This window comes from Pinus tabuliformis, chromosome 1_1 (assembly GCF_031772625.1).
Source record: "Pinus tabuliformis cultivar Carrire ecotype Pingquan chromosome 1_1, CPIR1, whole genome shotgun sequence".
In the NCBI taxonomy this organism is placed as follows: domain Eukaryota; kingdom Viridiplantae; phylum Streptophyta; class Pinopsida; order Pinales; family Pinaceae; genus Pinus; species Pinus tabuliformis.
The window spans coordinates 668,197,382-668,212,753 of NC_142297.1; the positions used below are offsets into that span (position 1 = coordinate 668,197,382).

At 40.6% G+C, this 15,372-nt stretch overlaps 1 pseudogene; it reads left to right on the top strand.

Annotated features, from left to right (window-relative positions):
- LOC149215173 (beta-glucosidase 40-like) overlaps window positions 1-15,372 on the top strand; it is a 322,442-nt pseudogene that overhangs the window by 60,774 nt on the left and 246,296 nt on the right.

Below are 15,372 nucleotides of genomic sequence, written 5' to 3' on the forward strand. Positions count from 1 at the left end.
AATCTTGGTTAGTTCAGTTGGATATAAGTACTAAGAAGAGAGTTCATCATTGGGTAAGATCTTGTGCATTTGAGTTGAATGGTATTTCTACATTGGCAAATCTGAATGTACTTCCATTGGGATCATAAAGTATGATATTGGGTATGGTTTGATTGTATCTTCACATGACCAAAGTGGACTGTTATGACAAGGCCATTAAGTGTTTGGATGACAATGGAGAACAAATAATCTTACAGGGTAAGGAGAAATCTACATCAGTTAGAATGGTTACATCTATGTAGGCAAAGCATAGCTGCATGAAAGTGTGTGTTATTCACAATGCATATTTCTAGTGACAAAGGTAAGGATGTTGAGGATGTGGAGGCCTTGAACAGGTACCCAGGTTTGCAACAATTTTAGGATGTGTTCTTGATAGATATTTTAAAGTTGTCGCCTCACAGGGAAGTGGAATTTTCTATTGAGTTTGTACCAGGGTCATCACCAACATCAAAGGCACCATACAGGATGATCACACCAGATTTAGTGGAATTAAAGATGCAGTTGAAGGAAATGCTTGACAAGGGGTACTTTAGTCCAAGTGTATCGCCTTGGGGTACACGAGTGTTGTTTTTGAAGAAGGATGGTACTCCCAGGCTATGTATCGATTACAAGCAGTTGAACAAGGTGACTATGAATTGAGCAGCAGTGTTCTCAAAAATTGACTCGAGAGTCAAATATCATCAGGTAAGAATTAAATAAGAAGACATCTACAAGACTGCTTTCTAAACCAGGTATGGGCATTATGATTTTGTTGTAGTTCCATTTGGTTTGACTAATTATCTAGCTACTTTTATGTGTTTTATGAATAGTGTATTGTGTACTTATCTGGATAAGTTTTTTATTGTATTTATTGATGAAATATTGATATATTCCAAGAATCAGGAAGAACATCCTGAACATTTAGCAACAACATTGAGATTGCTAAGAGAGCATAAGTTGTATGCTAAACTCAATAAACAAAGTTTCTTCCAAACAGAGGTACATTACATGGGGCATGCGGTTGCCATGGAAGGCATAGTAGTAAATACGTAAAAGATAAGAGCTATCATGGAATGGGTAATTCCTAAAAATGTGGATGAGTAAGATCATTCACGGGGTTAGTAAGTTATTATATGCATTTCATCAGGAAATTATATCATATTTCCTATCTTATTACGTCATTTGAAATGAAAGGTAAGAAATTTGAATGGGTAGAAGAATATGCAGCCAATTTTCAGCAGTTGAAGCAGTTCTTGACAAATGCTCTTGTTTTAAATATTGCATATCTAGACAAAGAGTTTGTGGTATGTACAGATGCTTTCAAGAGAGGATCTGATGGATTCCTCATGCAGGAATGATCAGGAGCTCAAAATTTTCCAAAAATTCAAAGTTGTCAGAATGGTGTTGAACCTAAATGACTGTGTAGATCTCGTCGTCCTAAATCCGACGCAACTCTTTTCACGCAAAATAGAAACTGTGTGCTCCCAGAAACGCAATCTATTCACTTTGTCAAATAGGTAAAAAATTTGCAAGTGACTAACATGGATGATGACTGGGCATCCATGCCGCCTAGGTGGCAAGGGGATTATTATTGGAATATTCTATTTCATTGGAACCATCCTATTGGTACATGTATTTATGTTTGGGCCAATGAAGAGGTGACACATGGCTAAGTCGGAGGCCACCACATGTCCTTGTTGGGATGGGGTCCCCTAGGTCAGTTTTGGGGTTAAGATAACCCAAGTTTTGATATAGTTTTTGTAAATAATGTAAAGTCTATGCGATTTGTGGACGCGGAGCATGTAGATGAATAGGATTCAAAGGGGTTTAACCCCTTGTTTTATGAAAAGTTTGAGTCAGTTTTGAGATTCATCCATGGTCCGCAGACCATGGCATTGTATGAAAAAGGTTATAAATAGGTGTTTCTTAGAGATTCTAAGGCATAATTGATGGATAGGGAGAAAGGAAGTGATAGCGAAGAGAAGTGGGTAAGATAGAAGAAAGGCTCTGCAGCTCATTGCACAGAGGCGTAGGTAGAGTCCGCAGCTAAGTGCGCAGACCCCTGCAACTGTGTGCGTAGGGTAGTTTTGAGTATGTAAATTTGAATTGAAGATCAATAAAAACAGTTTCTGAAGAATTCTTGCGTATTTCTGTTAATGTTATAATGTTGTCGATGAATGATGTGTTTTATGGAATATTGATTGAATGTTGCACAATTCTCTTGAATAAGTGTTAATGATGTACGCAATGCATGTCTAAGTATTTTCGTGAAGACTCTAATGAATTCTTGAACATTTACTAATAAATTAAGTAAATTTGCGCGAACCCTAATTTAGGACTGCTTTCTGATGCACTTAAGTAGGAAAATTGATTGTTAAAGGTCTGCAAAGACTGATCATAGACCTTCGCGAAGGTCTGAAGGCTATTTAAACAGAGTTGCAACAATGTGCCCTAAAAGTATAGATCTACTCGAAGGCATATCTGAGGCGCTGGAAGACATCACACTAGTCTCTAGATGCAGAAACTTTGTTCTTTATCCCCCCATACTGCTTCAGGTGAGACTGCAACCTGCGCTACGCGGGGTGTTGCCGAAAGGGCCAGTAGTGTAGTGTTTTTTTGGTTGGTGCAACTAACTCTGAACCTAGGTCAGGACCCCCTAAGCCAACAAATGGTTCCGTTGGCTTGACCGAGATCTGCTTAAAAGAGATGTGTGATGTCACATCATTGGAATCCGACCAAGAAAGAAATTGAAAAGTGGTTGGATCGGAAGATTGACAAGTTCGCGGCGCAAGAAAACAGGATTCGCCCCTATCAAAAGAAGAGTGGTTGAATAGGTTTCTATATACAAATATACACAAGATCTTCTTCTGCAATTTCCCCATTGAATTGTATGAGTGGTTAGCTAAATTAACAGATAGTCAAGGAAGGTGGAAACTCGATAGTACTATACTGTGGACTCCGGAATTAGTGCGATGATTAGAAGCTTCTGAAAACAAGAAGGGTGCGGGATATCGATCATTGACTTGATTGGATTCTGGGAGGATTTATTATAGAATTTGTAGATGATACCTCAGTTAGCTATAGCGAAGCAGAGCGGCGATTTTTCAAAGGACCGCGAGGTAAGTATTTAAGATCATTGAATACCCGGATTAAAATGTTGTTATGTGAAAAATGGGTGATACCATTGCCTTGATGTTCGAAGCGGAAGACTCTTTCAAGATTGAGAGAGATCAGGTCCAGAATATAGTCTGTTAATCGGACATCCTTCAAGAAACAATGAAGGAGCGATACAGGCTTCACTGCGAAGTGTTGTCTAGTTGATAACGCAGAGGATTCCTTGAGAAAATCATCCGTCCACTCCACCCCCACCTCCACCTCCACCTTCACCACCACCATTCAACACAGCGAACGCAATGATGCTACCAATTTTCAAGGGCATAAGGAGTGAAGATACAGAGAAGTTTTGGTTTGTTGCGAATGTCGTATGGACAACACAATAGATTACTAATGACAATATAAAGAAGGTGCAACTGGTTACCACTCTGTAGGATTGCGCGCTAACTTGGTATATCAAGTATTGTTTTGATAATCCTCTAGCAGAGACTAATGCGACGGTAAACGAGGAGTTTAGTAAGCCTAAGTCTGACTCACAATCAGTAATTGGATTGAAAGAAATCATGATGAGGGTCGATGATATGCCTTGGGAATTAGATCAAAGGTTGAAGTGTCAGATTCGAGAAGCTAACATGCATCTCACAGATAGCCAACATTGTGACTGGTTTATAGCTTCGCTTTTGCCCCACTAGAGAATTGCTTTATCACAACAGAAGATAGGAACACAGGCAGAAGCCTTGGAAATCACGATGAGGTTGCATGCATCACCTATTCAGGATGCGACCTTGGGGGTACAACATGTCCACTCTCAGTTACAGAGCCTACACCTAGCACTACAGAGTTTGAAGAAAGACAATGAGACTAAACCATAAGTGCACATGGAAGTCTGGTGTTTAAAGTGCAAGAGCCAGGATCATGATAAATACCACTATCCCGTATGCGCAAATTATATTACCGGGGGGGGACCAATAACCCTGAAGCAAGAAGCCCCAGCAGGGCCGAGCGTGGGGGTTGCGCTATGGTGCACTATTTGTCAGGTTGCTGGACAACATGCAACGAATAATTGTCATTTACTTCAAAATCTCGTCCAAACACCATAATAGTTGTTCTGTAACTTTTGCAAATCAGGGGGCCACGATGAGCGTCACTGTCGCAGTTATGAGATGATGATGGCAAGAACACGTACATACTAGATGCAAGTAGAAACTCGGCCTCCAGAGTAGGGCAACGAAGGAGTGCACGAAGGTTATAAAGGACGCGAATGAGGCTGAGGAGGAGGAGATCCTAGTAGAGGCCGTGGTCAGATCATCTGCTACAACTGCGGATAACCAGGGCACTACGCGCGATTTTGTTAGAATCAAACACGCTCATCATGTCAATACTACAACCAGTTTGACCATACTATAGAAGAGTGCCCGGTGCTGATAGCTAAAATGCAAGAGAAGAAAGCACAACCTCAGGAGCCTACACAAATCTTACAGATGATGAGAGCTGAGCCTTGTGAGGAAGATCAAAGCGTGAATATAGTGTTGAGAAGTGGAATAATGACTGGCGATGAAAAAGGTAAACAACCTGAAGAGGACGGATGGGTCTGCAAGGCCCCAGAGAAGGAAGTTGGCTTTGATCTAAATCGCGCTAAGGAAACTTTATGGAAGCCAAGAAAAGCTTCTCTGAGGTGTCCACCTCAGGAGTCAGGGCAAGGTGCAAGAAACCGGCGCGCCTATAGAGGTTGATCCCTCCGTACTTACTACATTTTTGGAGACCTACAAAAAACTGTTGCGCGATCGTAAAGCTATGGAAGGCCTGCAAGAATTAATAAACAAATGCGCTAGCAAAGAGAAGGTCCTTGATGGACACTGGGTGGTCAGGAAAATTGGCAAACATAAGGCATGAATAGGGCATGAGATGAGGTTAACCACGTAGATAGGTGATTCCAAGATGGACCAAGTCATCTTGGATTTGAGGTCCGATGCGAATGCATTACCAAAACAAACATGGGAAATAATGGGGAGACTTGCGCTGCAGTGGTCACCAATTCAGCTCAAAATGGCGAACTAGTAAAAAATCATCCCCATGGGACAATTATACGGAGTAACCCTTGATATAGAAGGTTCGAGTGCGATGGCCAAATTTGAGGTTATAGAGATCATCGATGACAATAATCCATACCCTGCACTCCTGGGAATTGATTGGGCCATTGATATGAATGGGGTCATTGATTTGAAGAAGAGAACAATGCTGTTTGAAAGAAAATCACTTGAGGTTGTAGTACTGTTGGACCCTACAAAAGGGGCATGCTATACTAAACTAGTCCGTGATTATGAAGAAAGTGATGATGAATTGGATCAAATCTACAAAACAACATCGTGGGATTAGGACTAGATCAATCCGATGACAGATGAGAGGATTGCATGGGATTGGGAGAGTTCTTGCACCTCTGATTCAGATAAGGAATTAGAGCATTGGAAGAATCACTTGGATGAAGTATCTGTATTGCGATGCAATATGATGACAAAGTCGCTGCACTGTGTTTCATCAGAGGTAAGGAAATTACCCTATTATGATGGTTTAACTGACGTAAATATGTTTTTGGATGATTTTGAGTGAGAAGTCCCTGAGGATAATCACTTCTAAGCATTAGAGTTGGCACTGTTAGGGGAACGCATAAGGATAGATTTGCTGGATGGCGAGATTACAGAAGAATGATGAAGTTGTGGTTTGGGCGTGTTAACACTAGAATGACTAAGAAATATAATGGAAGGGATGATCCGCGCCATCACATAGAAAAATGGACTAAAGCATGGGGGACATAACTGCAACCAAAGTGGGTACACATATTTTTCCATATTTTGGATACAATTCCCATGAACTGGTATCTAAAAACAGAGCTCCGCCATGGCACCACAGAGTGGGATATATTGAGGGAAGGGTTCTTATTGACCTTCAACTTTGAAGACGGCTTCGCAAGAAAAAATGAAGCTCTACAAGAGATTAAGGCAGTTATCTTCGGAATGCCACAAGAACCTATGGAATGGATCCAACCATACTGGAGCAGCCAGCTGCGTCATGTGTTGGAATGCTATAATGTGACCGCTGAAGAGGAGGATGAAGATCCGAGAAACAATAATATTCCAGAGGCAAAAGGGCATCGTGAAGTCTAAGGCCAACAAATAGAAAACATAAACATCTTCGCGTCATTGAAGACCAAGCAAGTAAACATTGGCACTGAAGCAGAACCGAAGTTCACGAAAATTGGAGATTATTGGGATGATGTTACCGTGGATAAAGTTGTTGAGTTACTCAGCAAATACCAAGATCTCTTCCCTACCAAGTTTTGGAATTGAAGGGCATAGTTGGTGATTTGGGCGTTATGAAAATCACTCTGAAGTCGGACACAAATCCTATTAAACAGAGGCCGTATCACTTTAATCCTAGATACAAGGAAAAGGTTAGCCTAGAGCTGGGTAAGATGTTGGAGGTAGGAATCATAGAACCAGTTGAAGAATCTGATTGGGTGAGCCCGATGGTGGTTTAGGAGAAGAAACAAAAGGGTGAGATAAGGATTTGCATAGATCTGCGGAAGCTTAATGATGCGTGTGTCCATGACCCATTCCCAACGCCATTTACAAACGAAGTGTTAGACAATGTGGGAGGGCAGCAGACCTATTCCTTTACTAATGAGTTCTCTGGGTATCATCAGATTAAGATCGTGCCCGAGGATAGGAGAAAAACGACCTTCGTGACGGAGTGAGGTTGTTTCAATACACTGTGATGCCGTTTGGGCTTAATAATGCACCTGCGATATTTTCCCGCGTAGTCATAGCAACACTCAAGGAGTTTTATCATAAGTTATTAGAAGTATACTTTGATAACTGGACATTTTTGTAATAGTAAAGCACCATGTAGCAAGTTTGCGCTTGATGTTGGATACATGTTGCAGATACTAGATCACGTTGAACTTGAAGAAATGTATATTATGTGTTCCCTTTGGGATCTTGCTGGGTCACGTGGTGTGCAAGCAAGGATTGATGGTGGACCCTGCAAAGATTGTAGTAATTGTGAATTTTGAGGCCCCGAGAAACGTTAAGCAGTTGTGCATGATGTTGGGACATATAGGATACTATAGAAATTTTATCAAAACTTATGCCCAAATTATTGCGCCCATTGAGAAACTTCTAAAGAAGGATGCAACATTCTGTTGGGATGAAGAAAGTCAGCACAACTTAGATGTATTGAAAGAAAATATTGTCCTTGCGCCAATCTTGGTATTCCTTGATTGGAAAAAGGGGTTTCACATACATGTGGATGCCTCTTGCATTGTCTTGGGTGCAGTGTTAACGTAGGCCAGTGAAGGAGAAATGGACAATCCTATAGCCTTCGCCAGTAGGAAATTATCGAAGGTCGAGAAGAATTATTCAACAACTAAGTGTGAAGGATTGGCCATGGTGTACGCACTGTAAAATTCAAACATTATCTATTAGGAGGGCATTTCAAGATGTACACAGATAATTCTTCCTTGAAATACCTGGTCAATAAGCCTGTGTTGGGGGGAGGAGAATTTGCAGATGGTTGCTATTATTTCAGGAGTATGACTTTGAAGTCGTTGTGAATCCAAGGAGGTTAAATTCAGGACTTGACCATCTATCGGGGATCGAAATAGTCGAGGAGACTAATAATCTGGAGGAAGGGTTTCCAGATGTGAAGCTCTCTAGAGTGCGCGTAGAAGATAATCATTTTTACGATATTATTCACTTCTTGACTACGGGGATGGCACCAGAAGGATATACAAGTCAGCAAAAGAAGGAATTAGTAGTGCACACAACATATTTTTCAATTATTTGCGGGACGTTTGTATAAGATGGGTGCAGATGAAATATTCCGAAGATATATGCCAGATTTTGAGTGAGATACAATTCTCACTGAAGCTCATGGGGGAGCTGCGGGAGGTCATTACACAGGCAAGGAAACTGCACAAAAGATTTTGCACGTGGGTCTATGGTGGCCTACCTTACATAAGGATTCCAAGGCCTATTGTAAGGCACGCGATACATGTCAAAGAACTGGCTGACCATCGAGAAGTGATGAATTTCCATTAAATCCTCAAGTATCCTTGCAGCCATTTGAGAAATGGGCGATTGATTTCATTGGGCCAATTCATCCCCCAGGAAAGAAAACAAGTGCACGCTATATCATCACCGCGACGAAATATCTAACCAGATGGGTGGAAGCACAATCAGATAAGGATTGTACAGGGGATATAGTAGCAAAGATTTTGTTTGAGTATGTCTTAACCAGATGTGACTGGCCGAAAGTGTTGATGAGTGAGAGAGGTATGCACTTTATAAATGAAACGATAAGCGTGTTCACTGAAGAATTCCAGGTCTACGATCAGAAGAGTACACCATATCACCCACAGGCCAATGGAACTATTGAAGCCTTCAATAAGATTTTGGAGAAAGTGCCGACGAAGGTCTACAACACGCAGCAGAATGATAGGGATGTGCATGTACCTGCAATACTATGGGCTTATAGGACTACTTGTAAGAAGCTGATAGGGCAAACATTGTTTAGATTAGTATATGGGGTCGAATTTGTAATGTCGAATGAGTACATTGTACCTAGTTTGCGCATAATAGCCTTGACAGATATGGCAGATCGCGAGGCCTTGGAGGCACGTCTCACTTAGCTGATGGAGCTTGAAGAAGGTCAATTTTTGGGAGGATTTCATCAACAAGTACAGAAGGAATGTGAAAAAGCGTGACATGATCTCCATATCAAGCTTCAGACTTTCAAGGTAAATGATCTAATCTTTTTATATGATAGTAAATTCACTAAATTTGCCGATAAATTAGAGATGCATTGGTTAGGGCCAATTATTGTCAAAGAAATTATAGATGGAGGTGCATTTAAGCTCGCGAAGCTAAATGGGGAACCCTTCCCGAGAAGAGTGAATGGGAACAAATTGAAGTTGTATACAGGGGATCCTACACAATGACTATATGGCAGCAGAATAGTCTTAGTGCTCCAAGCAGTTGCAAGGGAGCATGGGACCATAAACTACACAACCCAGTTTGGAGGACAATGCAGTGAGTAAGCTGCATGAAGACTGATGGAGATGCAACCCATAAAACTGCGTTCAGGAAGCTGGGCCATGGAGGAAGGTACCACACAGCAAAACAGGAAAGTGACCATTGGAGTTACTATTCATCATTTGATGGACAAAAGACGGTTACGTGGAGTAGGGCAGTAGAATTTAAGGCAAAAATCTATGAAGATATGTAGCCAAAACAACATTTATTATCAGAAATTGGGGGGAACAGCTGGATTTGAATCCAAAACTCCTTATAAATTATGTGTGCTAGTCCAATAGAGAACACTTTGTGCTCTCAGAATTGTTAGTGAATTTCATTGTCTGTTGCTTATGAGTCGAGCGTTTTGGGAGGATTTAGTTGTGAGCCCTGCGTTTGCTAAGTTGCCTGCAATAAACCAGAAGTTTATCCTTGAAAAAATGTCTGCACCAAGTCTTGCTGAAAATGTGAGTACTGGCGATGTTGTCTTCGAAACAGCTGCCCCGGAAGTTGTAAGTATGGAAGGTCTAGCTACTGTGCCTATGACACCGAGGTCGCCTAAGCAAAATCCTACCCCTACCAGAGAAACCCAACCAGCCAAATCAAAGAAATCCACGAAGGACAACCAAAAAAAGCTAGTGCCAGTGCGTGCATCCCCAAGGAAGCATACGGAAACATAGAAGCAGAAGAAAGATAAGCAGCTGGTGAAAGTAGTGGACTTGGAGGAGGAAGAGGCCCAGGGAATAAAGGGTATAGATGCTGAATAAGTGGAAGCCATGACAAGGCTCCCTGAGAATATCCCTTTGTGGAAGGGAAAAGTAAAGGTGACGAAGGACCCAGATTCTGAGAAGTTCATTGTTTCCACGCCCCTGCTACTTGAGCAAGTCCCTTTTTAAGGTCTGTGGCTTGCAAGGATTGTGTTGTTGAAAATGGAGGATTGGGACCTCACAGACCATGCTAGGTTTCCACACTTGGCAACAAACAAGTACATGCAGAGGGTCTATTATGCAGAATCAGGTGTTACAATGTTGGAAACAGAGGAATGGGTCTGCGGTGTCAAGCACTCAAGGTTACTCAATCTATTGTGGGTGCCCCATTATCACCGCACCCCCATTAACATAATCTGTGTGTGCCAGCTTCTCACATTGGTGAACGATGGCTATTTATGGCTAGGAGGGCTTATCCTCATTACAGACATGCTCATTCATAGAATCACACACCTACCATATAAAGGCGCAAACCCAACGAAGGAGTTTGGCAGAAAGACTGGGGAAAAATACCTCGTAGAAAGGATGAAGAGGGATTACAACCTCCTTAAGAAGTCACAAGGGTATTCAATTATTTATATAACAGACTCGATAGTTCAATTGGTTGCCCAGATTTTAGCAAGGAAGGTGATGAGAAAATGTCGCGCGGTCGAAGTTCCGGCGCTTGTAGTTTCCCTTGTTGCACAGTGCACGAAAGGTGTACACTTTAATTGGGAAAGATACCTCTGTTAGGAGTTCTTGGCGAACTGTTGTGAGGCCCAGGATGAAACCAATCCATTTCACTACCCTTGGTTGTTACTGTAAATTGTCCTAGTTGCATGGAAATTGCTAGAGGATAGCGAATTTCCTCCGCTCGAGGAAGGATTGTTGGAGGTAGCACAATTCGCTTCCTTATGGTCTATAAAGGATGCCGTGCGGATTTCTGAAACAAATATATTTTGGGTTCTCATGGAAATGGATCTCCACATGGCCATTAATCAGCATCTGAGGTTTTCCCCAACCTTGTTCACGCAACTGTCAACCTACGCGGCATTCAAGGCTGACTTCCACAAGGTATATATCCAAGCGCGGAAGGATCTAGAGCAGAAATGGCATGACTTGCCCTATTTGGTGACAAAAATAGATGTGTAGGAGGTTGTAGCGAAATGGCCTGCAGAGTGGCATGCCCCGTCAAACCTAGCTACTGGACCAAGAATGGGTGTGTAAAATTCAACCACAAAGAAAAGAAAGGAGGAAGCTAAGTAGGTTGTGCATACCCTGACAACACAGAAAAAGTAGGAAGTCATAGAAAAGGCTCATGTGGAGCAAGAATGTGCTGCCAAGGAGTAGGAACAATGTGAGTCACAAAAAGGTGACAAATCACCTTTGCCGGAGACAGGGGAAGAAGAAATTTTAGGACAAGGCGACAGGGGGGATGAGGGGCAGAGCACCCTGTTATCACTCTAGTAATTCCTTTGAAGTAATAAGAAGGAAAAACCAAAGGTAACCACTATCCACTTTTGGAGATCAGGACCTAGCCTTCCTGATCCTCAAAGAGGGCTCTCTCTTTAAGATTTAACTTTGTTTTAGTTAATATGTTTTTAGGCTAGATATGACTGTTTAAGGGTTGTGTGATTTCTTTTTTAGATTGGGTGGTGGGATCTGCTTAGACAAATGGATAAATTGATGTCTTTTGGACCATTCAACTATGTAGTCAACTGATAATGGAGCAACACTGGATTAACTCAGCAAAGGGGATGTTCCAAGGGTAAGATAGCAAAGCTTATTTCAGATATCTGAGCCAGAGGGGTGGAAGCCTGGAATAAAATTTTCCATGGTGGAAGGGTTTCACTCGGGGTGAGAGAGGTATTAAGGGTTCTCAGACCCAGATAATGAATGAGGAAGGAAGGGGTAATCAAAATCAAAGGGAAATTAAGGATCCTTTAACTTAGATTATTTATGAAATCAATTTAAACCAAAGAGATATTAAGAATTTTTTAATTTAAATATCAGAAGAAAACATTCAAATGCTTAACTGTTAAAACAAAGTGTGATTTAAACAAGTTCTAAAATATAATTCCAGTTATACCATTTATATTGAAACACATATGAGGTTATGAATAACTTTGAGAAAATTTGACAAAAACACATGAAAATACTTGTCTGAAGTTCACTCAACACATGAATCCTTGGAAAAGTCTGATCTTTATTAATCAATCCAGCTTGCTGGTTCATCAACTGATATAATAGCATTTGAGTCTTCTTGATAAAAAAGTCTATAGAAATGTCTAATAGAATCCACACTACATACTTTGAATTGTGAAGTATTTATAAAAAATTTTATTACAAAATATCTCAAACTAATTTGAGATTTAATCTACGAAATAAAATATCTCAAATTATTTTGGTACTACTGGCTTTTATGCTTTGATCTTTAGCCCTTTATGCTGCCTTGTTGTTTGATATTTCACGCTGGAAGCTTCATTTACTTTAGCCTTTCATCTGATACACTTTGACACTGATACGCTTTGACTCTGCTGATCTGTCTTCATCTTTTTACCTGGTTGTTTTACTTTCACTATACATTGACCTTTTTACTGCATATTTCTTACATTAAATCAGTCAAATTCTCCCATGTTTCAGCATCAGGCAATTGGATTTTTAGCATCCTCCTATATATTTCATCTGCCTCGATGTATTTGGAAAAAGTAGGCTTAGTGATGAACAAGTGTTTTACCTCATGCTGGAGGTAAAACAAGTTTTCAAAGGTCTGGTAGAGTACTTTGCTTGTTGGCAATGCCTTCATTGATGATGTATTGACCTGTTATTTTGCTAGCTCTCCGATTTTGCTGTTGTAGTCCTGCTGTGTCATGAGCTTGTCATTTATCACTAAGGGACTGGGTAACCCTTTCTCTCTCAAAATTTGAAATTTGGCCATAAATATGTCTACGGCTACCTGCATATTCTGACACTTGTCCTCCAAATTTAGCATTAAGTTTCTCTTGGAGAGGACCTTCCTCATCTCAAAAAATGGTTTCTATCCTGTCTTCTATTTCCAATTCCTAAAGCTCATACTTATTCTTACTGTTAAGGAACTGGATAATTCAGGTAGCATCTTCAGGCATCTCTCCTAATTCTTCTTTTACTCTTTGGATGGCCTCTGTAGCGATCTTTATTAAATCTATTTGTTCAAATATCACTTGAATGGATGACAAAATATCATTGACAGAGTCAATGATATTGGCCCATAGTAGTTCCTTAGCTTGCCCAAGGGGTTCTTTTAGTGTTAGGTCCTTCTCAATGGCTTTTAATCTCTCACTCATCCTAGTAGCCTTCTGCACATTTTCTTTGTGCATTATTTTTGCAAGCTTGTAATCAATTTCCAAGCTTGTCACTTTCTCTTTCAAGTTATTCATTTATGTGGCTTGTATGGACATCTCTTCCATAGCCCTAACCAATTATTCTGCTTCTTCTCCTGATGTACCTGCTGCTGATGTAGATTCTGTAGAAACTAGTTGTGCTGTTGCCATAGGAGTCGTGGGAGCCAATGAGGCTGCCAATGTGGAAGGAACAACCGTGGTAAATGTTGGGATAACATTCACTGAGGTGGTGGCAATATCAATCTGCTTTAATTGGATTAGGCTATCTAATTCCTTCTTTGTTTCCCTCAACTGATCATTTAGTTTGAGGACTAAGTCCATCAACTCTTCATCCCTTTTTTGATTTTCCAATACTTCCTGTGTTTGGGGATGCTGCAGTTGAGGTATCTTCAATTGCTTCTTGAGGGTTGCAATGTCGTCATTTTTCTTTTTGATCCACTGCTCGATTGCCTTGATGTCTTTGGGATCATGTCCCAATTCAATCACTAAGTCTTCCAAAGACTTGATTCTGGTGTCTTTGGCGTGTGAAGGGGCCTTTTCTAGCTGATATTGGGCAGAAATGTTGTTCAATGAATTCTGCAATTGATGGGTAACTATGGCTTTTCCTGTAAGGGTGGAGAATATCATTTCTCCAGCCTGTTTGTGAAATTCTATTTGGTCAATGGGATGAATATCCCTTGCCAATACCTCAAAATCAATCCTTTTGTAATCTGTTGATGTCCTTGGCTACTATACAATTAGTTTTATGAAGGACTTTTGCATTTTTCCCTTCTTGATGTCAAAAGTTGACATCAACTTGGTTTGATTTGTAGGCGTAAGTTCGAGATACTGAGCATAGGATTGTGCCTTCTGTTTCTCATTTCTCACCTTGATCTCTTTGAACTTGTCCTTATCCTTATCAGTAGGCCTACTAAATGAGGAAACTTCTAAACTTAGTTTCCTTTCCAAAATCTGAGTCTGTGATGTGGATGGTTCCTATGTTTCTCCAGATGAAGTCGTGCCTTTACTTCTGTCTAACTTAGTATCATTTATTTTTACTGAGCCTTCTGTGTCTTCCTATTCTAAAACAGGATTTAGCCTAGGCCTTTTTCTCTGACTGGCCTCATATTGAACATTGGAAGTTTCCATGCCTGAGCTGGGGGCTTCCTCTCTGCTCCTTTTGAGATTCTTTTCCTCATTATGAGAAGTCTGCATAATAGGAGGGGTACTCATGGTTCTTTCTTTTTGTTTAGGTACCTGCAGAAATGAGCTTTCATCAAGCTATCTTTCTAAATCAATCAGGGCATTCTCAACATCTACCTTTGTACTATCTTTGTCTAAGAGAGTGTTTTCTAACCACTCAGACTCGTTAGCATATCTCTCTATTTCTGGTATAGGGTGATGAATATAAGGTCCCAACTTGACCTTCTTTCTCAATCTAGTCATAAACTCCTGAGGGTCATACCTCCACATGAAACTTTTTTGTAACTTCATTTTTTGCAGTATTTGATCTGCTTCCTCCCTTGCCTCTCTAGAATTGCAAATGAAGGGGCCTAACTGGTTTTTGAATTTGAATTGAGATCTTTTCTTGGCTAAGACAAAATTGATCTCATCAGAGTTCATTATCTGCCTATAGTACTCTAGAGCGAATAATCTCATGGGGAGGTATTTGGGTAGTTTTTATGGGGCAAGCTGGAAACCATAGATTCTTATTTCTATGTGGTTTTGGTAAAGGTACCAATCTCCCACTTTACTTTGCTTATACAACTGGAGAACCCTTTTGATCTCTTGACTTATTCTGGGTGGAGGGCTCCCTGTCAGCATGGTCATGACTGGATGAACAAAAGAGTCAATGAAGTCTGCATAGGTATATGGTGATTGAAACTTGTGGAAAAGTGGGGTCCAAAATATAACAGACCTTGGCTGGCCTTTAGTATCCAGCTTCTGGAGAGTGAATGGAAATTTGTCTAGCTGATAGTATAAAAACATATGGTAGAGAACATATGAGTATTTTAATACTCTCTCATTATGCATTATGGTGAATTGTTCATGCATTCTTTCAGCTAT